Raw genomic sequence first — 23,681 nt, forward strand, 5'->3', positions numbered from 1 at the left:
CTTGCCCTTGGTGAAGCCATGCTGGCTGTCTCGAATCACCTCCCTGTCCTCCATGTGCCTTAGCATAGCTTCCAGGAGGATCTGTTCCATGATCTTCCCAGGCACAGAGGTGAGACTGACTGGCCTGTAGTTCCCCGGGTCTTCCTTTTTTCCCCTTTTAAAAATGGGGGTTACGTTTCCCCTTTTCCAGTCAGTGGGAACTTCACCGGACTGCCACGACTTCTCAAATATGATGGATAGTGGCTTAGCAACTTCATCCGCCAGTTCCTTCAGGACCCGCGGATGGATCTCATTGGGTCACATGGACTTGTGCACCTTCAGGTGCCTTAGATGGTTTCGAACCTGGTGTTCTCCCACAGTGGGCGGCTCTTCATTCTCCCAGTCCCCACCTTTGCCTTCTGCGGCTTGGGCGGTGAGGCTCGAGCACTTCCCGGTGAAGACCGAGGCAAAAAAGTCATTGAGTACTTCCGCCTTCTCCTTGTCCCGGGTAACCAGGTCTCCCATTTCATTCCAGAGAGGGCCCACATTTTCCCTCGTCTTCCTTTTATCCCCGACGTACCTATAGAATCTTTTCTTGTTGCCCTTGACGTCCCTGGCCAGATTTAATTCTGTCAGGGCTTTAGCTTTCCTAACCCGATCCCTGGCTGCTTGGACAACTTCTCTGTATTCCTCCCAGGCTACCTGTCCTTGCTTCCACCCTCTGTAGGCTTCCTTTTTGTTTTTGAGTTTGTCCAGGAGCTCCTTGTTCATCCATGCAGGCCTCCTGGTGTTTTTGCCTGACTTCCTCCTTGTTGGGATGCATCGCTCCTGAGCTTGAAGGAGGTGATCCTTGAATATTACCCAGCTTTCTTGGGCCCCTCTTCCCTCCAGGGCTTTGTCCCATGGCACTCTACCAAGCAGATCCCTGAAGAGGCCAAAGTCTGCTCTCCTGAAGTCCAGGGTAGTGAGCTTGCTGTGTGCCCTCCTTGGTGCCCTAAGGACCTTGAACTCCATTTCATGGTCACTGCAGCCCAGGCTGCCCTTGAGCTTCACATTCCCCGCCAGCCCCTCCTCGTTGGTGAGAACAAGGTCCAGCATAGCACCTCTCCTTGTTGGCTCCTCTACCACTTGGAGAAGGAAGTTATCATCGACTTAAATACTCAAGCACAAAAGCAAGAAGTCCTAGTGTCTATGTTTTTAAGTGATTTTATCATCCAAAAATATTCTCTGCCATAGAAATATTTTTCTTAATTGGAAATAGCTTGAGTTAATGAATAAGTTATTACCCTGAAAACAAATTTCTCTAGTAAGAAAAATATGTACACAATTTTACAGCAGTTTAAAGATTAACCAAATTCTTTTAGGTATAAAGAATTCATTGAACTGTCTGTAACACACATTTACTGAAGTCTTCTAGTAAGTGCACATACTTTATCTCCTCTTCTAGAGCAGTTTTTAAGAGTTTGAGAAGCAGATATTCTTCTCATTGATTGGAGGCATAGTTGTATAGAGTGAGGATGACTGTATCCATAAACTTGGTTGATTTGTTTTGAGGCATCTGGAAAATCAGCTTTGCCAGATACGTGGGATTAGTCTACAAAAGAAACAAATTAGTTTAATACTATTGTCCAAGACAAACTAATCCCACTTGGGAGGCAGCTCATTCTATATTTCCATTAACACCAAAAGCATTTATGTCGATTCTCATATATGCCACTTTTCCACACTAGTTTTGCTTTACCACTGAATACTGTGCAGTTAGATATTTGTGAGCAGCACAAGTAAGTATTTTTATTTTTAGTCTCCAAACAGTACCTCTGTGCATCAGGTCTATGTATCCGATGATAATGACTATATACCAAGAAGACATTGCATACTACATGCCCACTTAAGTATTAGAGGGCATCTGCCCTGGGAAGATCTAAAATTCTTCTAGAAAAACTTCAGTGAGATGAGATAAATAGGAAGAGCACAAGAACAGATGCATTATATGCTGTCAGCTGCATAGCAGGCAGCTTCCTTTCCACCACATACAATGCAGAGTAGAAGTGTGTTGTGGTTTAACCTCAGTCAGCAACTGAGCACCACACATCTGCTCGCTCACTCTCCCCCCGACCCCCGGTGGGATGGGGGAGAGAATTGGAAGAGCACAAGTGAGAAAAACTCGTGGGTTGAGATAAAAACAGTTTAATAATTGAAATAAAATGATAATAATAATAATAATAATACACAAAGCAAGTGATGCACAGTACAATTGCTCACCACCCGCCGACCGATGCCCAGCCAGTCCCTGAGCAGCAGCCCCCCCCGGCCAGCTTTCCCCAGTTTATGTACTGAGCATGATGTCACATGGTATGGAATGTCCCTTTGGCCAGTTTGGGTCAGCTGTCCTGGCTGTGCCCCCTCCCAGCTTCTTGTGCACCTCCAGCCTTCTCAGTCGGTAGAGCATGGGAAGCTGAAAAGTCCTTGGCTAGTGTAAGCATTACCTAGCAACAACTAAAACATCGGTGCGTTATCAACTTTGTTCTCATCCTAAATCCAAAACACAGCATTGTACCAGCTACTAGGAAGGAAATTAACTCTATCCCTGCCGAAACCAGGACAAAGTGACAGTAATTTACATGGACTAAATGGTATACAGCGGAAAACATTTCTCTTCAGCTTCAGTACAGACTGAAGTTATTCTCAGGAGAAAACCAGCTATATTTCTTGCACGGCTTAAAGAAAGCAAGGATTTTCTCAATTACAGGAAATATTAGAAGTTAATGATAGTATTTGCTGTGGTCTACATACTACTTTGGAAATCTTTTCATAATCACTACTGCAATCACTAAAACAAAGCAAACAATATACTTCTAGTTTTTCTTTACCAATTTGCTGTCATGTTAATTTTTACATTAAGATTTACCTGTAAAAGGTAGAATAAATGTTGATAAACCTCCAGTTTTTTTCTTCTCTCTTTACTTAAACCTTTGATACCCTGTTTGCCATCCATAACCATCTCTTCCAGCTGACTTTTGCTCTTTTTGTTAAGTTTCTTACTGTGCATTACCACATCCTGCAGACAGAATGATCAAAGGTTTAGATTATATATTCACAAAAAAAGACAAATTGGAAAAATTAACATTTTCCCAAACATTTTAAATGTCATATTCTTTCAAGGGTCTTTATTAGCAACTTTATACATTTTGCTGCTCTATTCACTAACTGGTCTTTTGAATATCTTTATCTTGTCACCAGTATGGCTTGCCAACAATGACCATCTGGGAAACCTGATCTCATGTATGGACTCATTCATCATTTAGTTAACAATGAACAAGCTCTCAAATATGATCAGAAGTCTACTCCATTCTACCACAGAAAAGATGCTTAAAATCTGCCAAGCAATTACTATTGTCCACAAGTAGCAAAACAAAGAGTGACATTCAGTAGCAAACTGACATACCGCTTGGGACAACAGAGCAACTTCTAACACAAGCTATTTTGACAAGATTACTTAAGCAAAGAAAGTGCTTCATTTCCCAGGAGTATTTTAACTAATTGAGGGTGACCAAGCACTTGCACAGGCTGCTCAGAGAGGTTGTGGAGTCTCCACCCTTGGAGATATTCAAAAGCCATCTGGACATGGTCCTGGGCAACCTGCTCTGAGTGGCCCTGCTTGAGCAGGGCGGGTTGGACCAGATGATCTCCAGAGGTCCCTTCCAACCTCAACCATGCTGTGATTTTGTAATCCTGAGCTTCTTGAACACACAGAAGTGTTCAGCGCATGCTACCAAGTGAGCCTGAACAGAGCCTGCTGACCTGAAGAGTGATTCTGTTTTTCACCAGCAGTCCAATCTTTATATCCATTAAGTTCAAGTCATTCTCCAGCTGTTGACTGGATCGAATTTTTGTAACCACTTCTTCCCTTAACCTTGTTACTTCTAGTTCTTCTTGAAAGTTTAAGTCACTTTGGTCCAAAAGGTAGGCAAATTTGCACAGGACAGTCAAGGGTGGATTTTCAGCACCAACTATAGTTGAAGTAAATAGGCTTGTTAGTTGACATAATACTGAACACCCCTAAAACCCTCAGGAAACTGATCACTACAGAAAATTTCTGAACTGCAGAGAGAAGTTTATGCTAGTTAGAGCAAGAGTTGAATACTTTTGTCATACTGCGTAAGTACACCTATCTAAAATAGTTTCAGCTGTAAAACAATTGGTTTACAAATACTCACACCTGCTTTCAAAGGGGAATAGGAAACTGAGAAATCCTGGGTGAAAGTTTAAAAAAAATGACTGAACACAGTAACATACTGCTCCCCAAATGTACAACATTCAACTGTTACCACTTACTTAGTGTTCTGTAGTCCTCCCTTTGTTTGCTCTGAGAAATGCTTGTATCGTCACAATTTCTTCATTCTGGAAGGGACCAAGATTAGGCAAAAGAATCAAAGTTATGACATTTCTGCTCAGAAACATACTGCAGAACCTGCACACTCTTTCCTGAGATTCCCAAAACTGCATGTGCAGTCATATTACCCTATTTTAATGCTCCATGTTCAAAATGGAGAAAAAGGACTTACGTGATCCTTGAAGTATTGCAGCCATTTCCTGTAAGCTCTCTTTGCTAGCCACATTTTGACCCATGACTGAATCTGAAAATTAAATAAAAAATTAACAGACACTGCACAAAATGTTTTGCATGTGTGTCTGCAAGTGTGTGTGTGCTTTAAACTCACTTCTGACAGTCCTCTGCTGCAGGCATGCTCTTCTCCCATGCTTAGGGCCATAGATGGCTGGGCTCTGACTAAAATAGCAAGTTGAATTCAAGGCTTTATCTACTACCCATGTGTAGCATTATCTTTGAAAGTCATTTCTACCTTCAAGTCTCAGCTCTTGGTTGTAAACCAGTCTCCCTCAGAGACAGGAGATCAATATCCCATCTGCAATCTACGATCTACTCATGGAATAGTATTCTATTAGCATCTCAGAAAAGTGAATGCTTTTCAGACAGATATATTTGACAGTTTTTAATGAAATAACACACTGTCAGCTCCAATATTTTCTAATATAGTATTATGGAAAGGGAAGCATAAGGAAATCTCTATTATGAGCTACTCAAGTTCAGACTGATAAAAGTCAAACACATAGCTTTCAAGAAGCAACTTAAGCTGTCAATTAAACAATTTTCAACACCATGTAAATTTCTGGAGCACAAATCCATTCAGTTTTTGCTGCTAGTCTCCAATTCCCAGGTGGAGGACCATGCCAAGGGATAAAGCATACTCAGGCCCCAAAGCACAGTGGAATCTTACCTTAACAATAGCAGCAACATTGCCTTGAAGCACCTTTAATCTGTCAACATAACTTTTTCTTTGTTTGAATCCTTTCCAGAAAGCCTATTTTATAAAAGGCAGAAGACCATTATTACTAATAAGAAACTAATATTTATTCAAGTCTACATATATACACTAAAAATCACTAAGTGTTTATCTTGTAAAGAAAAACTGCCATTGTGGTAAAATTATAATTAAGGTGTAAGCAAGCTTGCCTTTATGTTTTCAAGGTGCCCTGATACATTTCATGTCAATTTTGGCCCATCTCAGCACAAACACTTTTGTTGTCCAATGCCATTTCCTTCCCTTCCCTGAAGCCATCCTTACTCATATCATCAGTACACCCACACCCTGTAGCATCCCAGTCACTGGCTTCATCCCACACATGGGAAGATTCAGCCATCTCTTGCCCATTACATCCAAGAGCCGTCCCCTTTCCTAGCTGGACCCCCATTTTTCTTGGCCTGGCCTCCATCCCAAGTCTCTGGTCTTCCAGAGTCACTCAGGATCATCATCCTGTACCAAAGATGAAAACCTCCCAATTCCCTCGCTTGGCTCTCCCTTTGCTAGCTCAGAAGCAAACTCTTGGCAAGGACCCAACAATGGGGATAACCGTATTTTGCCTTTCATCTCTATCCAACCAGTGACACTAGTCTTGTCCTCTACTCATTGGCTTTTCATAAACCATTTCCATTTTAATGCCCATGGAAAACAATCAGAGAACAACTTTATTTACCTGAATTTCTCCATAATTTTGAACCTGTTCATAGACCCTGAATTCCTCAAAGAACAGTACAGTCCTTTAGTGGGCCCAGACACTGGAAAATGAAAACCCAATCCAAATAACAGCTATTAGTGGTAAAGGTATTTATCATCATGAATTGTTAAATTAAGTTACTATAGATAAAAAAAAATCAGTTGTACATTTTTCTATAATTTTGGGGTGGTTGATTGTTTTTCAAGACTGGAATAAATTGCTTCTAACAGGAGTTGGCTATTTCACCATTTAAAACTAGTGTGCATGCATTTGCCAGTGTTCACACCCTCAGCACAAAAGTTTCCTTTATACTCCTTTCGGAGTTCAGCAAACTGAAGACATCCAAATAATACTGCCAGAGCCCGAGAATACCAGGGCGGCTGCCACTCCCTACCCAGTTATGATTTCATAAAATCATAGAATCATTTAGGTTGGAAAAGACCCTTAAGATCATCAAGTCCAACCGTTAACCTAGCACTGCCAGGTCCACCATTAAACCATGTCCCTAAGCACCACATCTACACGTCTTTTAAATACCTCCAGGGATGGGGACTCAACCACTTTCCTGGGCAGCCTGTTCCAATGCTTGACAACCCTCATAAAGCAGAGGCAAACCACTTCCAAGTGGGGATAGTCTAGAAAGGAATGTATTTCTGAAGTTGTGCTTTGCGAAGGAATTTTTGCTTCAATACTCAACAAATATCTTCCGATCTTGTACTGCATGTAGTTAGGTATACCATGCAAAACCTGAGCACCTCAGAATAAAGCCAGGGCTGTGTATTTCTGAGCTTCTCCCACTGAAGTAACTTAGATGGCAGGTGGATATGATCCATTCTTTTAAAACTAGAGATTTGCTATTTTAAAAGCACAATTACTCCAATGAGGACAAGAACATATTTGCAGATATAGAAGTATGAACTGCTGCTAATGAAGACAGGGAGACAGACCTATTTGAGAATTTTATTAGCAGTAATCAGCCACATCATCTGTCACATGCAGAAAGTTACCCAAGCCAGGTTACCTTCTTGTTCTAGTACAATACCTGCATTTTGACAGCAGGTGGTTCCTGGTTTCAGAAGTATGCTTTTCTCTCACAATAATTTTTTCTAAGAATCCCCTTGCTCTGGCTTGCAGCTGAACGATCATATTTTCATTAGCAAGCCACAGCTGCTCTCAATTGTAATCTGTTATAACTTGCTCAATAATGCTCTGTTAAGAGATCATGAAAAAAGGTCATTTAAAAGGAGCTAAGCAAAAAATCGAGCCAAAAAATTTCTGGAATTTGGCCTGTATTCTCTCCATCTGTACAGCTTATGTGCATCATATCCGAGCCCCTCCAATTTACCCCTAGATTTTAATCAGTATGAATGAAGAGCTACTTTGCTACCACTGAAATTTATACGAAGGGTAACTGAACTCCTTTCAAGCCTCAGTTAACCAGCTGGACATGCTATTTTGAGAGTGTTTTTTTATACCTTCGAGTTCTGTTTTCTTAATACTTACAAGTTTTTTGTAGAAGTCAGGCATCTAGAAATACTCACTGAATCAGTGAGCTCTCTATAGAGAAGTACACTCGAGTATTGCTACAGTCAGAATTTCAGAAAGAGCTGTTTGTGCAGCAGAGTAAACCTGTAACCTAGATGGGCTGCATCAGAATAAAAAACAATTTGCACAGAAGCTTGTGTGATCTACTTTGTTCTAAGTTATATTTCATGCCAACGCAAAGCTTCCACAGTAAGGGAGTTTAAGTATCACACTCATCCTATTGAATTTAGAGATACCAGAATGCTGTCAGATGATTAGATTTAAATATAAAACAGTGCTTCCACCTGCCCCCAAATACATAATGAAATTCCTTGTCATAGGCCAATGTGAAGTCCAATAAATATGAAAGGATACAAAAAGTAACCAGACTTTCCTCCATATGTGTCTATCGGTGGCCATTAAAAATTATGCTGTAACCTCCAGTTAGGAAGTCCCTGAATCTTTGTCAGACATAAGACAGGGGGCTGCTCTATCACTGTCTGCTTAGGATTCTACTATTGTCAGAAGCAGATATCAAACTAAAATGATCTTCAGTCTCACCCAGCACAGCCTCTTCCCTTGATATTGCCATGTCTTGCTATCTCTCTCTCAAATGTTTATGCTGCATTTGCAATAAAAGCAAACATTTCAGCCACCTACCTGGATTTCTTCACCAGTTAACCAAATAGTTTTTAGTAAAACTCCTTCAGGGGCAACACAGGCACCTTCCTCAATTTCCACATTGTAATAGTAATCATGCATGTTTTCCATTACAAGTTTAATCCATGGACTTTCATTAGAATCTAAAGGCAATACATACTGTTAGCACACATTTGTGTCGTTACACTGATAAATTACAGCTCTCCCTACCCATTTCCCATCTCTACATTTGCTACAGAGCCATTTTACATGCAAAATCACTATATATCTTGGGCCAGTTTGTAATAAAAATGTTTTCAAAACACCCTATTACATGGATCAGGATCATTCTTCCAGAACAAAACAGCTATGATGTTAGTACTGATCTACTGCCAGTTTCTCCAAACCTCAACATGTCAAGTTAGTGCTTGCTCCTGAAACAGCGTATGCCACATCTTCCATCATCACTCACATAGGTGGAACTGAAACTGTTTATAAAAAAAAAATTCTTCTTGTCTTCTGACCAAATGCTGGGCCTTATTGACACATAGCTCACACTGGACATTTCCTATATCCACATCATTGCCTTGTTTAGTAAACAAGGCTATATAGAATCATAGAATCATTTAGGTTGGAAAAGACCTCTAAGATCATCGAATCCAACCGTTAACCTAACACTAACAAGTCCACCACTAAACCATGTCCCTAAGTGCCGCGTCTTTTAAATACCTCCAGGGATGGTGACTCAACCACTTCCCTGGGCAGCCTGTTCCAATGCTTAACAACCCTTTCGGTGAAGAGATTTTCCCTAATATCCAATCTAAACCTCCCCTGGCGCAACTTGAGGCCATTTCCTCTCATCCTATCAACTTGCTACCTTGGGAGAAGAGACCGACACCCACCTCACTACAACCTCCTTTCAGGTAGTTGTAGAGAGCGATGAGGTCTCCCCTCAGCCTCCTTTTCTCCAGGCTAAACAACCCCAGTTCCCTCAGCCGTTCCTCATAAGACTTGTGTTCTAGACCCTTCACCAGCTTCATTGCTCTTCTTTGGATGCGCTCCAGCACCTCAACGTCCTTCTTGTAGTGAGGGGCCCAAAACTGAACACAGTATTTGAGGGGCGGCCTCACCAGTGCCGAGTACAAAGGGACAATCACTTCCCTAGTCCTGCTAGCCACACTATTCCTGATACAGGCCAGGATGCCATTGGCCTTCTTGGCTGCCTGGGCACACTGCCGGCTCATGTTCAGCCAGCTGTCAACCAGCACCCCCAGGTCCTTTTCCGACAGGCAGCCTTCCAGCCACTCTTCCCCAAGCCTGTAGCACTGCATGGGGTTGTTGTGGCCGAAGTGCAGGACCCGGCACTTGGCCTTGTTGAATCTCATACAGTTGGCCTTGGCCCATCGATCCAGCCTGTCCAGGTCCCTCTGCAGAGCCTTCCTACCCTCGAGCAGATCAACACTCCCGCCCAACTTGGTGTTGTCGCAAACTTACTGAGGGTGCACTCGATCCCCTCATCCAGATCATTGATAAAGATATTAAACAGAACTGGCCCCAATACTGAGCCCTGGGGAACACCACTTGTGACTGGCCGCCAACTGGATTTAACTCCCTTCACCACAACTCTTTGGGCCTGGCCATCCAGCCAGTTTTTTACCCAGCGAAGAGTACACCTGTCCAAGCCATGAGCAGCCAGTTTCTCCAGGAGAATGCTGTGGGAAATGGTGTCAAAATATCCCGACAGACAGGAAAAGCCTTATTTCCTTATGGACAAAAGACCCCAAGGTAAAGCTGATAAGGTCAGTTATGCAAAATGCCCTCTTAAAACTCATGTTGCAGGATGAAACATGCCCATCTACTGTAAGAAAGTGTACTGCATTGACAGCAACTTTTTTTATAGATTGCTATCTAATCTTGGCTGCATTAGCTACGACCAGCTTGCAGCTCTAACATGACAAAACATCCCATTGTCTTGCTATGGGCAGATTTTAGCCCCAGCTTTTGCTGATACCTGCTGCTCTGGCAACGAATGAACAGGGATCGTAAATGGGCCATGGACACTCTGGCAGAGCCTGGCCTGACCTTTGACAGTAACCCATAAGGCTGAAGTGTGCAGTCTAACCCTTTTCTGCATCTGCTAAGAGAAAAAAAAAATCAGGGAGTAATGTGGTTTTCTGAGAGGATGGACTAGTCTATTGACAGTCACAGAGAAGCTGCCCTAAATTCATTCAGAGGCTAGTTTGAAACTCTAGAAAGCCTTAGCTAGACTCTGGAAATAGTTAGATTGTTTCTCAGCATGCACTGTGGTCTGGATGTGTGAAACAGTTCAGCATCATGTAAAAAACACTTGGGCAAGTATCACATATTTCTCAAAAGATTTCAAAAACAGCAACTGTGTTCCTCAATTTACAGTGATTTTAGGTAAACCTTTTGTGCTAGTTTTCCAGTTGCCTCAGTGATATGGAGATGCAGAACTGTCCTGTTCAGGAAGGTTTTTACCTTGTTTAGTTTTCAGCTTCTTGGCCTCTGAGAGCCTCCTCAAGTAGGTTTCAGTACACTCTGGAATGACTCGCAATCCAAACTTGGATTGCAGTATCATCAGGATTGGCTGTGAATCATCCTTCTCTAAGCTCTTGTTAATCACTGATGTTCCAACAGCCACTAGGGTAAAATAATGGCATAGAAAATTAAGCATTTTATACTCTACATACCCACAGCTAACCTCCAGCAACTTTGATAATGGACTTCTAGGGCTGGCACACACAGACAGCATGACACATACACAGCAATTCAGTGCTTCACCCATTCGCAGCCTCTTTCATGCTTGTAAGGACAAGTATTTCAGAGAACAGCAAGCTTGTTAGATAGAAAGTGTGCACTCTACGCAGGCTGGGATGCAGCCGCAGCACAACAGAGCAGTCTGAGGGCATAGCTGCTCCCCAATCAAGGGCCACACTAGATGACACTGGGGTGGGGGATGAGTATGGCAGATACTCCCCACTTGGCCTGCCCTAAGAGACAGGCCATCAAGCAGATCACTTGGGAGCCTTCTAGAGATGCATGAAGTGATTAGGTTACAAACTGTAAACCTTAACATTCACTTTTACTATACAAAATGGGAATAAAACCACATTGCCTTGAGCAAAGTCTTGCAAAACTAACAGCATCCTAGTCAAGATCCTGAAGCGACCCTTTCTTGTCTTTACCCCCTGGGAGCTTGTCTAAAGCTGATGCAGCAAGTTCATGCCCTTGAGTTTGACAGTGTCCTGGTTTCGGGTGGGACAGAGTTAATTTTCTTCCTAGTAGCTGTTACAGAGCTGTGTTTTGGATTTAGGATGAGAATAATGTTGATAACACACCGATGTTTTAGTTGTTGCTAAGTAGTGCTTAGGCTAGTCAAGGACTTTTCAGCTTCTCAGGCCCTGCCAGCAAGAAGCTGGGAAGAGGGCACAGCCAGGACAGCTGACCCAAACTGGCCAAAGGGATATTCCATACCATACGATGTCATGCTCAGTATATAAACTGGGGGGAGTTAGCTCGGGGAGGGGTGACTGCTGCTTGGGAACTGGCTGGGCATCAGTTGGCAGGTGGTGAGCAATTGCATTGCGCATCACTTAGTTTGTATATTCTTTTATCATTATTATTATTATGATTAATTTCCCTTCCTTTTCTGTCCTATTAAACTGTCGTTATCTCAATCCACGAATTTTACTTTTTTTTTTCCCGATTCTCTCCCCCATCCCACTGGGCGGCGGGGGGGATTGAGCGAATGCCTGTATGGTGTTTAGCTGCCTGCCGGGTTAAACCACAACAGTCCTTTTGGCACCCAACGTGGGGCACGAAGGGTTGAGATAACGACAGATCTGACCAGAGCATGTTAAAACAAATTTGTTACAAGCATTCATCATATTGGTTTAACAGTCACTGGTCACAATGTTGATTAATTCACTCTCAAAGTTGTCGTGCTTGCTCTCAAAGTCGTGTTATGTAACACCTTACTTGCTGTATATGTTCCCTGTTGTGCTGTCTATCACCTCTGGGAGCTGGATCAAGGATATCATTTTGCTGCACTGTGTAACACTACTGGTTTATGATGTGATAAAATTCTTGGTCGTGAGACTAATTTTTGTATTTGTACTTCCGTACTTGTACTCAGCATTGCCGTCATCTCCGTACCTCAGAAGTCACTTTTCGGAAACTATTAATAATTACATTGTTTACCTTTTCTCCTCGGGGAACCAATCTATGGGGGAGATGAGGGGCGACACTTTCCCCCACTCCTTCACCTTCCCTTTCTCCTTCAGGCTAGTTACAACAGCTCTTGAGAATTTTGAATATCCTTGGCATGTTCAAACCAGCATGGTCCTATCACTCTGACTCCTGAATGTGGTTCAGGTCGTGATCTTGTTTAAGGTTAAACAATTATTTAAGAATACCATCCAGAGATCAATCCCCTGCGACAGGCAAAGTACCTACTCAAACCCCGTTGACAGGCACTGCAACTGAACCAGAGAACCAACGTGTGCTGGTATCGGTCACCCCTATACACAAGAAAATCAACTCATTTAGTAAGGGATGAAGATGAACCAGGGCCATCACGAGAACAGGAGCAGGAAGAGGCAGAACCCAAAAATGAGATGGTAACTACCCGATCCCTAGCCCTAAGTGAGCTGCGAGATATGCGAAAAGATTTCAGCCATCGTCCACACAAGCATGTTGTCACCTGGCTGCTCCGATGCTGGGATAATGGGGCCAGTAGCCTGGAATTAGAGGGTAAAGAAGCCAAGCAGCTGGGATCACTTTTCAGGGAAGGGGACATTGACAAAGCAATTGGAAAAGGGACACGAGTCCTCAGCCTTTGGAGGCGACTCCTGTCAGGCATGAAGGAAAGGTATCCCTTCAGGGAAGATGTTCTGTGTCGCCCAGGCAAGTGGACCACCATGGAGAGAGGTATCCAGTACCTGAGGGAATTAGCCGTGCTGGAGGTGATTTATGATGACCTGAGCAATGAACAGCTATCCAAAGTTCCAGATGCAGTCAAGTGCACACGACCCATGTGGCGGAAGTTTATAAGGAGCGCACCATCGTCATATGCCAACTCATTGGCAGTGATGACTTGGAAAGATGGAGAGGAACAAACGGTGGATGAATTGGCTGGCCAGCTCTGGCAATATGAGGAAAGTCTCTCTTCCTCCCTCATCTTGGCTGTGGAGAAAGTGTCCCGAGAGGACCAGCAACTCAAAGAGGATATGTCCTACTCCCCACGTGTACGGACCAGTATCTCAGCCATTAGGAGTCAGAATTCCTCTGCTCAGGAGAGAGGATATAGTGGATATACACCACGGGACACCCTGTGGTTTTACCTGCACGACCACGGAGAGGACATGAGGAAGTGGGATGGAAAACCTACCTCGACCCTAGAGGCACGGGTACGTGAGTTGCAAGGGAAAACAATCACAAAACGGGGTTCTTCCAGGAAAATTGCTGCTCCAGATTCCAGTGAGCAGTTCCCCAGACAGAGTAGAAGGGCTGATCTTACTCCTGATCTTAATGAAGAAACTTCTGACTCGTATGTACAAGAATCATAGAATCATAGAATCATAGAATCACTGAGGTTGGAAAAGACCTCTAAGATCATTGAGTCCAACCATCGACCCAACACCACCATGTCCACTAAACCATGTCCCTAAGTGCCTCATCTACTCGTCTTTTAAATACCTCCAGGGATGGTGACTCAACCACTTCCCTGGGCAGCCTGTTCCAATGTTTAACCACTCTTTCAGTAAAGAAATTTTTCCTTACATCCAATCTAAACCTCCCCTGGCGCAACTTGAGGCCATTTCCTCTTGTCCTATTGCTAGTTACTTGGGAGAAGAGACTGACACCCACCTCGCTGTGGGGGTGAAAAGCGGCACGGACTCCGGCAGACACAGCAACCAAAGACCTTTATTGCTCTTTGTTAGCATCTTTTATAGCAAGCAGAAGTGTACACGCGCTACCTGCAGCTTGCAGATAGGTTATAGCCTTGTGTTCACGCGCATCTATGCTCTAGCAGATTGGCCCGTTCTTCCTGATCATGCGAAATGCCTTCATGGCCTTTATCTTGTTTTTCTCCTTCCAGCTGCACATTCCTTTCTCCGTTGTTTTCTGCTTAAGTGCCTTGTCATGCCAGGTGGTACAGTGTTTGCTCATTAAAATCAAACTCAGGAATGTCCGTTAGTGAGATTCCCATCCCCACATCTCCCCCTTTTTGTTTTACTAGAAACACTGCTGAAACAGATCTTTCAATCATTTTTCGCATACCTTGTAACAGACACGGCACACAAACCAGGATGCAAAGGAACATTACTAAGCATAGCCCTCCTAGCTTGGCTGGTCCTTTTAACCAGCCACTTAGACCCCGTTTCCCGAATAATTTATCCAACCAGTCCCAGGGGTCTTCCACTCTTAGCTTCTGTACTCCTTCCTTCAACATCTGAATGCTGCGGTGAATTGATTCCGAATGATCAGATAGGTTCATACAACACATTCCCTCCAGCTCTTCACACCCATGGCCTTGCGCTAAAAGCAAAAAATCTATCGCTGCTCTATTTTGCAAAGTAGCATGTCGTATAGAATCTACATCCATTAGTAATCCCGTTAGTGCTTCAGAGGTTGCATTTGATTGTTTCGCTAGCCAACATCCTAATTTATTTAATGTGACCAAACTCTTTGCTGCTGCGACACCTGGAGCCAAGATTGCAACCGCAGCTATAGTGTTCCGGTTCCATAGGTCGACAGCATCATCACATTGTGAAGTGTAGGCATGTGCTCTGCGCTTACTGCACGTCTTAGGGGTGCTCCTTCTGTGGTCTAGGATTATAGATGTGTTTTTTCATTAGTAGAGTTAATCTTCCCAACGAACACGGCCCACCTTTAATATGGGAGGGAATGCCAGGCCAGGCTCAGGAAACATTGGCCCCTGAATAATTGAAATACAAACACCAATCCATTTTTATGGACCCTAATAGCTCGAGTTCCTGAGGTTCTATTGGCAAGTGATTAAGATGTGGTAGGCATCCATCCCAATTGTCGGTGGCGTGTCGTCCCCCCCTGCAGGCCTCCTTGAAAGGACTAATCAGGCCCAAGTCCCAATTATCTAAAGGAAGCCCCACTAGGCAGGTAGAAAAGGGGTTACCGGGGGAAGATATCGACAGGCAGATGGAATCCTGTCCTGTCTGATTGGCCAGAGTTACCCAAACATTTTCCTTTGGCTGTGAGGGTGCCCATAACGCAGCAACTGCACACAGTGATACTAGCCACAATACACCCCCCCATACTGGCGTCATGGTTTACGTTCTCTTTTTGTTCCGTTTCCACCCAAGTCGTTTGTCACACTGTCGTTTGGTACTTTCCCAGTCAGTTTCCCACACAGTCCACAGCTGGGGGACACAATGTGATCTCCCACACACTAGCTGTAGATTCTGTGGTTCGGCGTTCCCCGTGGTATTCCCTTTACACCTTGTGCACCTTCCCGCCCGGAACCGAGAGTGAAAATACCGTTTTTTTTTTTTGCAATTATCACATTTGCACAAAGTCCATGCGTGATGTGTTGATCCGGGACACTGGAGGCAGGGAATTCCTGTCACCTCTTGATTATCCAGTTGACTGTTCTCTGCCGCCTGGTGTTCCCAGTCCACGGCTAATGGCAACCCACTTGGTCCCCTATATACCCCGGCACGGCCTGGTCCACTAGGTGGTTCCCCAAATATCGAATGAGATACTTTGTGTAAGTCCCAGTAATCTACTTCAAACCGTTGATGCATCTGTGGGCTCCTTGGGCTCCTTGTCCAGATACGGTCGAACGCAGCGGGCAGGTATCCACTGGGGTCCACGATCTGTGGAAACACAAGCATATCCTCTCCCCCATGTTATAAGATCATAAGGGCCTTCCCATTGGCTATTTTCCAATGACTTGACCCACACCCGAGCCCTTTCTCCTGCTGGAGAAGCTGAGTTACAAGATGTAAAGTGTCTCGCTATTACCGTGTTAGGGCTGCCAACTGCTGTCCTGTCTTCCCTTATTGTAAGATGATTTAAAACATATATTGCTTTATGGAGGCGGGCTTGCGGTGATTCCCCTAGCATTCCCCCTTTTTGTTTTTGTAGTAGCTGCTTGAGAGTGAGATGAGCCCGCTCAACGATACCCTGGCTCTGAGGGGAATAAGGGGGATATGTCGAATGCCCCATTGTGCCAAAAAGGCCTGCGTCTTTGCGCTTATGTACCCGGGCCCATTGTCTGTTTTGATCTGGTGTGGAACCCCTAGAGCAGCAAAGGCCCCTTTCCAGTGCCGTAAAATATCTTTGCTTTTTTCTCCGGTCTCTGCGGTCGCCCATAGAGCTCCGGAGAATGTATCGATGGAAACATGCACATATTTTTGTTTGCCAAATTCTCCGATATGAGTAACATCGGATTGCCAAATCTGTAGGGCCTTTTCTCCTCAGGGATTTACCCCTGTTTGGGGTATGGGAACTAATTGCTGACAGTCAGGACACATTTGTGCGATACTTCGTGCCGTGTCCCAAGTCAACCCAAATTGTCGACGCAGCATTCGGGCAGATTGATGGAAAAACTCGTGCGACAATCGGGCTTGTGTAGAAACGTCTGGTACAGGGACTGTCCATACGGGGGCAGCGAGACGATCAGCTCGCGCATTCCCTTCTGATATAAACCCCGGGAGAGAGGTATGACTCCTCACGTGGAGCATGTAATACGGGTTTACGCGGCGATTCAACAAGTCCCATACCTGTTTGAATATTAAAAACACAGGTTTGTTATCAACTTCTTTGAGCCAAGCCTTTTCCAAGCGCCTGACAACGTTGGCGACGTACTGAGAATCAGTAACCAAATTTAATGGCATCTCCCATTGGCGAAAGACCTGAATTACTGCGTATATTTCCACCAGCTGAGGACTTCCTACAACATGGTGAACTTGATGTTTCCATTCCCCTTTTTCACACCACACTATAACTGCCTTACCTGTTCGTCCTGATCCATCGGTGAATAAGGTGGGTCCTTCGACAGGTACCTCCTTACTCAACGATTCAGGAATTATACTAATTTCCTCATTAAGGGAGAATAATTTGTGAGATGGATAGTGAATTAGAATTTGTCCCTTAAAGTTTTCCAGCGCTATCTGTAGTTCTAGGCTATTAGCCTCACACCAATTAAGGTGGTCTTTAGTCAGTGGGAGATAAATTGTTTTAAGATCTGTGCCCGTTAATTCCAAACATCGCGCGCGTCCCTTTCGCACAAGCATCGAAAACATTTCCACCCTCGTCACTATCGTTTTTGGTGCTTGATGCGGCAGGAATACCCACTCAATGATGGCTAAGGGGTCCTGGGTACCCTTGGTGTCCCATTGGCCTAAGAGGCCCACTGCTTGTCGGGACTGATTTAGGACATACAAGTTAACTCCCAATCCTTCAATTACGCATTGTGCTTGCCTTTCGGTTAGCGCCTGTGATATTTTTTGTAGCGCTTGTTTGGCCTCTGTCGTTAATTCTCGTGGAGATGTCAACTCAGGATTACCCTTTAACAACTTGAACAGTGGGTTTAACATGTCATTATCTATTCCCAGCAATGGGCGTACCCAATTGATAGTCCCTACTAGTTTTTGCAAGTCATTCAGTGTTTTAATGTTAGATTGCAAGGTTATGGGTTGGGGCTGTATCGTATGTTCTAAAATCTTCCACCCCAAGTACTTCCACGGGGCTTGCACTTGCACCTTTTCAGGAGCTATTTGCAAGCCGTATGTCTTTAACCCCTGCAACATATCTTTCATAACTGTGACGAGTTCCTTTGGGTCTCGTCCAGCGATTAAAATATCGTCCATGTAGTGATAACAAATTAAGTCAGGATATTTGTTTCTTATGGGCGACAACGCACACGCAACATACATTTGACATATTGTGGGACTGTTTTTCATGCCCTGGGGCAGCACCGTCCAATGATATGGCAACCTAGGCCCTTGATGGTTTACAACTGGGAGAGAGAAGGCAAATCTGGGAGCATCTTCCGGCGCTAAGGGAATCGTGAAAAAGCAGTCTTTCAAATCGATAATCACAATGTCCCATTGACGAGGTATCAATGTCGGTGAAGGCATACCTGGTTGCAATGTCCCCATATCTTGAATCACGGCATTTACTTGCCGTAAATCATGTAGAAGTCTCCATTTGCCACTTTTCTTTTTTATAACAAACACTGGGGTGTTCCAGGCGCTGGTGGTGGGAACCAGATGTCCTTGACTCACTTGCTCGTCCACCAACGTTCGCAACGCGTCGGCCTTTTCCTGTGATAGGGGCCACTGATCCACCCACACTGGCTGATCGGTGAGCCATGTGAGTCGAACGGTGGGCCGAGCGCCAGTGACCCCCGCTAAAAATGTTGATGCGAATCAGCAGTGCCAATCACTAGTCCCCAAATGCTCAAGACATCTCGTCCCCACAGGTTTAACGGCACAGGAACCACAAAAGGTCGAATAGTTGCAACCTGTCCTTCCGGGCTTACAATCTGTATTAAGTTGGCACTCTGCCTGGACGTCGACAGGCCTCCGATTCCCACTAGCCCTGTGTTGACCGGGATGGTTTCCCATGATCCAGGCCACTTTGCAGTACTGATGATAGTAACGTCTGCCCCTGTATCTATCATTCCCTTCACTACCAGTTGTTCCGGTTTGCTGCCTTTATTCTTTAGAGTGCAGGTCAAAGTGGGCTGAGTTCTTTGGACAAGCTGAGTCCAAAAAATATTTGGTTCACCTGTGGACCCAAATCCACCAGCCCCCCGGGGAAATAGGATCCCGATTACGAACCATACTCTTAAAAGGAACTAGCTGTGCAATCCTACTTCCAGCTGGAATAAACACTGGAGGAGAGGGGGTCCATAGCAACGCTTGCAGCTGTCCCGTATAATCAGAGTCGATAACCCCAGGTAACACAAACAAACCCTGTATAGTAGCACTGGACCTCCCCACCAATAGGGCACTCAGCCCCTGGCCAAGGGGGCCTCTCACATTGAGGGGCACCCTGTGCACAGTCTGATCGTTTATAGAGAGATTGGTGGCTGTGGAGACATCCACTCCGGCACTGCCGATGGTTCTGGCCTTGAGGTGACCCAGGCCTGCTGAGACAGCGGTCTCATGGGGTTTTGGGGTTGGGGATTTTGGGGTGGGATTTGTGTCGGTGCGCGCCCCCGCCTCACGCTCGACTTCCCGTTTCCCGACAAGGGTCGACCGCGGAGATCGTATTTCGACCGGCATTGATTAACGTAGTGCCTCCCCTTGCGGCAGCGCGGGGAAATACCAGGGGGCTGCTGAATTCCTTCTGATCCTCCCTTTTGTACAGGATTCTCAGGACATTGCCGTTTAAAATGCCCCGAGTTTCCACAGCGGAAACACGCTTTGTTACCGGGACGCAAGGCAGCGGCTAAACAGGCTGCAAAAACCTCATTCTTATGTGTAATTGAACCCACACGATTGCACGCGTCAAGCATGTCTATTATGGTCGGATTTCGCAATGTCTGCAAGACTCTTTTACAGTCCTCATTGGCATTCTCTATAGCCAATTTCATAAGCAATGCCTCTTTGGCTTCAGGATTTTGTATTTGTTTTTGAATAGCTTCTTGGAGCTTGTCGATAAAATCCATATAAGGTTGGTTGGTCCCTTGCTTAATGCTAGTAAAGGATTTTACCGGTCGTCCTGTATCAGGGACCTTTATCATTGCTTGAAACGCAAGGTCTGCTGATTGTCTTAAAATTTCAGGCGCCAGCCGTGCCTGCAGTTGCGGCGTATTGATAGGGTCCTCCCCCATTAACTGAGCAAGTCCCGCGCCCCGTAGCGGGTCTCCCGCTCGCCGTTAAAAGCAGTAGCCGAATCAAGGGGAATTCCCTTTCGTTTTAGCCATGAAAGCAATAGGCAGAGGGTATAATCATCATACTTAATTCCACACTTTTCTAACAGCTTCTTAACAGTACATAGTATAGATTCCTCCTCCTTAGTTAGTTGCGAACCCATTTTAAGTTTCCCAGCTGCTCACCTCTGCTCCAACGAGGCGATGATTCAAAGTTCCGGCTCCAGCTCTTTCCTGAGACTGCTCTGTCTCCCGCTGGCTATGACTCGTTCAGCTGGCTCCCCACCGGTGCTCTGTTCCAGCATTTTCGCCCCACGTTGGGCGCCATTTGTGGGGGTGAAAAGCGGCACGGACTCCGGCAGACACAGCAACCAAAGACCTTTATTGCTCTTTGTTAGCATCTTTTATAGCAAGCAGAAGTGTACACGCGCTACCTGCAGCTTGCAGATAGGTTATAGCCTTGTGTTCACGCGCATCTATGCTCTAGCAGATTGGCCCGTTCTTCCTGATCATGCGAAATGCCTTCATGGCCTTTATCTTCTTTTTCTCCTTCCAGCTGCACATTCCTTTCTCCGTTATCTTCTGCTTAAGTGCCTTGTCATGCCAGGTGGTACAGTGTTTGCTCATTAAAATCAAACTCAGGAATGTCCGTTAGTGAGATTCCCATCCCCACAGCTCGCTACAACCTCCTTTCAGGTAGTTGTAGAGAGCGATGAGGTCTCCCCTCAGCCTCCTTTTCTCCAGGCTAAACAACCCCAGTTCCCTCAGCCGTTCCTCATAAGACTTGTTCTCCAGACCCCTCACCAGCCTCGTTGCCCTTCTCTGGACACGCTCCAGCACCTCAACGTCCTTCTTGTAGTGAGGGGCCCAAAACTGAACACAGTATTCGAGGGGCGGCCTCACCAGTGCCGAGTACAGGGGCACGATCACTTCCCTACTCCTGCTGGCCACACTATTTCTGATACAGGCCAGGATGCCATTGGCCGCCTTGGTCGCCTAGGCACACTGCCGGCTCATGTTCAGCAGGCTGTCGACCAGCACTCCCAGGTCCTTTTCCGCCAGGCAGCTTTCCAGCCACTCTTCCCCAAGCCTGTAGCGCTGCATGGGGTTGTTGTGGCCGAAATGCAGGACCCGGCACTTGGCCTTGTTGAACCTCATACAATTGGTCTGGGCCCATCGATCCAGCCTGTCCAGGTCCCTCTGCAGAGCCTTCCTACCCTCGAGCAGATCAACACTCCCGCCCAACTTGGTGTCGTCTGCAAACTTACTGAGGGTGCACTCAATCCCCTCATCCAGATCATAGATAAAGATATTAAACAAGACCGGCCCCAGTACTGAGCCCTGGGAACACCGCTCGTGACCGGCCGCCAACTGGATGGAACTCCATTCACCACAACTCTCTGGGCCCGGCCGTCCAGCCAGTTTTTTACCCAGCGAAGAATACACCTGTCTAAGCCGTGAACCGCCAGCTTCTCTAGGAGAATGCTGTGGGAGACGGTGTCAAAGGCCTTGCTGAAGTCCAGGTAGACCACATCCACAGCCTTTCCCTCGTCCACTAGGCGGGTCACCTGGTCATAGAAGGAGATCAGGTTGGTCAAGCAGGACCTGCCTCTCATGAACCCGTGCTGGCTGGGCCTGATCCCCTGGTTGTCCCCCACATGCCTTGTGAGCGCCCTCAAGATGAACCGCTCCATAATCTTCCCCGGCACCGAGGTCAGGCTGACAGGCCTGTAGTTCCCCGGATCCTCCTTCCGGCCCTTCTTGTAGATGGGCGTCACATTGGCAAGCCTCCAGTCGTCTGGGACCTCCCCCGTTAACCAGGACTGCTGATAAATGATGGAGAGTGGCTTGGCGAGCACCTCCACCAGCTCCCTCAGCACTCTCGGGTGGATCCCATCCGGCCCCATAGACTTGTGAGCATCCAGGTGGCGTAGCAGGTCATTGACTGCTTCCTCTTGGATTATGGGGGGTTCATCCTGCTCGCCGTCCCTGTCTTCCAGCTCAGGGGGCCGAGTACCCTGAGGATAACTGGTCTGCCTGTTAAAGACTGAGGCAAAGAAGGCATTGAGTACCTCAGCCTTTTCCTCATCCTCGGTGACAATGTTTCCCCCCCGCATCCAGTAAGGGATGGATATTCTCCTTGGCTCTCTTCTTGTCATTAATATATTTGTAAAAACATTTTTTGTTGTCTCTAACGACAGCGGCCAGATTGCGTTCTAGCTGGGCTTTTGCCTTTCTCATTTCTTCTCTGCACGACCTAACGAGATCCATGTACTCTTCTTGAGTCGCCTGCCCCTTCTTCCACAAGCAGTAAACTCTCCTTTTTTTCCTGAGTCCCAGCAAGAGCTCCCCGTTCAGCCAGGCCGGTCGTCTTCCCCGCCCGTTCTTACGGCGTATGGGGACAGCCTGCTCCTGCGCCTTTAAGACTTCCTTCTTGAAGAACGTCCAGCCTTCCTGGACCCCTTTTCCCTTCAGGACCGTCTCCCAAGGGACTCTCTCAACCAGCGTCCTGAACAGGCCAAAGTCCGCCCTCCGGAAGTCCATGGTTGCGGTTTTGCTGCCCCCCCTCCTTACTTCACCAAGAAGCGAGAATTCTACCATTTCATGGTCGCTAAGCCCAAGACGGCCTCCGACCACCACATCTCCCACCAGTCCTTCTCTGTTTGTAAACAGCAGGTCGAGTGAGGCACCTCCCCTGGTAGGCTCACTTACCAGCTGCATCAGGAAGTTGTCTTCCACACACTCCAGGAACCTCCTAGACTGCTTCCTCTCTGCCGTGTTGTATTTCCAGCAGACGTCCGGGAAGTTGAAGTCCCCCACGAGAACAAGGGCTAGCGATTGAGAGACTTCTGCCAGCCGCTTGTAGAATGCTTCATCCGCCCCTTCATCCTGGTTGGGTGGTCTATAACAGACTCCCAGCAGGATATCTGCCTCGTTGGCCTTCCCCCTCATCCTTACCCATAAACACTCAACCGTATCATCATCACAATCGTTGAGCTCTAGACAATCGAAACACTCCCTAACATACAGGGCCACCCCACCGCCTCTCCTTCCTTGCCTGTCCCTTCTGAAGAGTTTATAGCCATCCATTGCAGCACTCCCATCGTGAGAGTCACCCCACCATGTTTCTGTGATGGCGACTAAGTCATATCTCTCCCGCTGCACAATGGCTTCCAGCTCCTCCTGTTTGCCGCCCATGCTGCGTGCATTGGTGTAGATGCACTTGAGCTGGGCTATCGATTTTGCCCCCAGCATCGTCATGCCACCCCTAGGCTCATCTCTAGTGAGCCTGGTTTTATCCCCTTCCCGCTTCGAACCTAGTTTAAAGCCCTCTCAATGAGCCCTGCCAATTCATGAGCCATGGTCCTTTTCCCCCTGTGAGACAGCTGAACTCTGTCTGTCACCAGCAGGCCTGGTGCCGTGTAAACCTCCCCATGATCAAAAAAACCAAAATTCTTCTGATGACACCAGCCCCTGAGCCACGTGTTGATCAGGTGTGTTTTCCTGCTCCTTTCAGTATTCTTCCCTGCCACTGTAGGGATAGAGGAAAACACTACCTGTGCTCCCAATCCTTGAA

At 46.0% G+C, this 23,681-nt stretch overlaps 1 pseudogene; it reads right to left on the reverse strand.

Annotated features, from left to right (window-relative positions):
- The window catches only part of LOC143172220 (ras GTPase-activating-like protein IQGAP2), a 71,443-nt pseudogene that overhangs the window by 29,960 nt on the left and 17,802 nt on the right, over window positions 1-23,681 (reverse strand).

This window comes from Aptenodytes patagonicus, chromosome W (genome assembly GCF_965638725.1).
Source record: "Aptenodytes patagonicus chromosome W, bAptPat1.pri.cur, whole genome shotgun sequence".
NCBI lineage: Eukaryota > Metazoa > Chordata > Aves > Sphenisciformes > Spheniscidae > Aptenodytes > Aptenodytes patagonicus.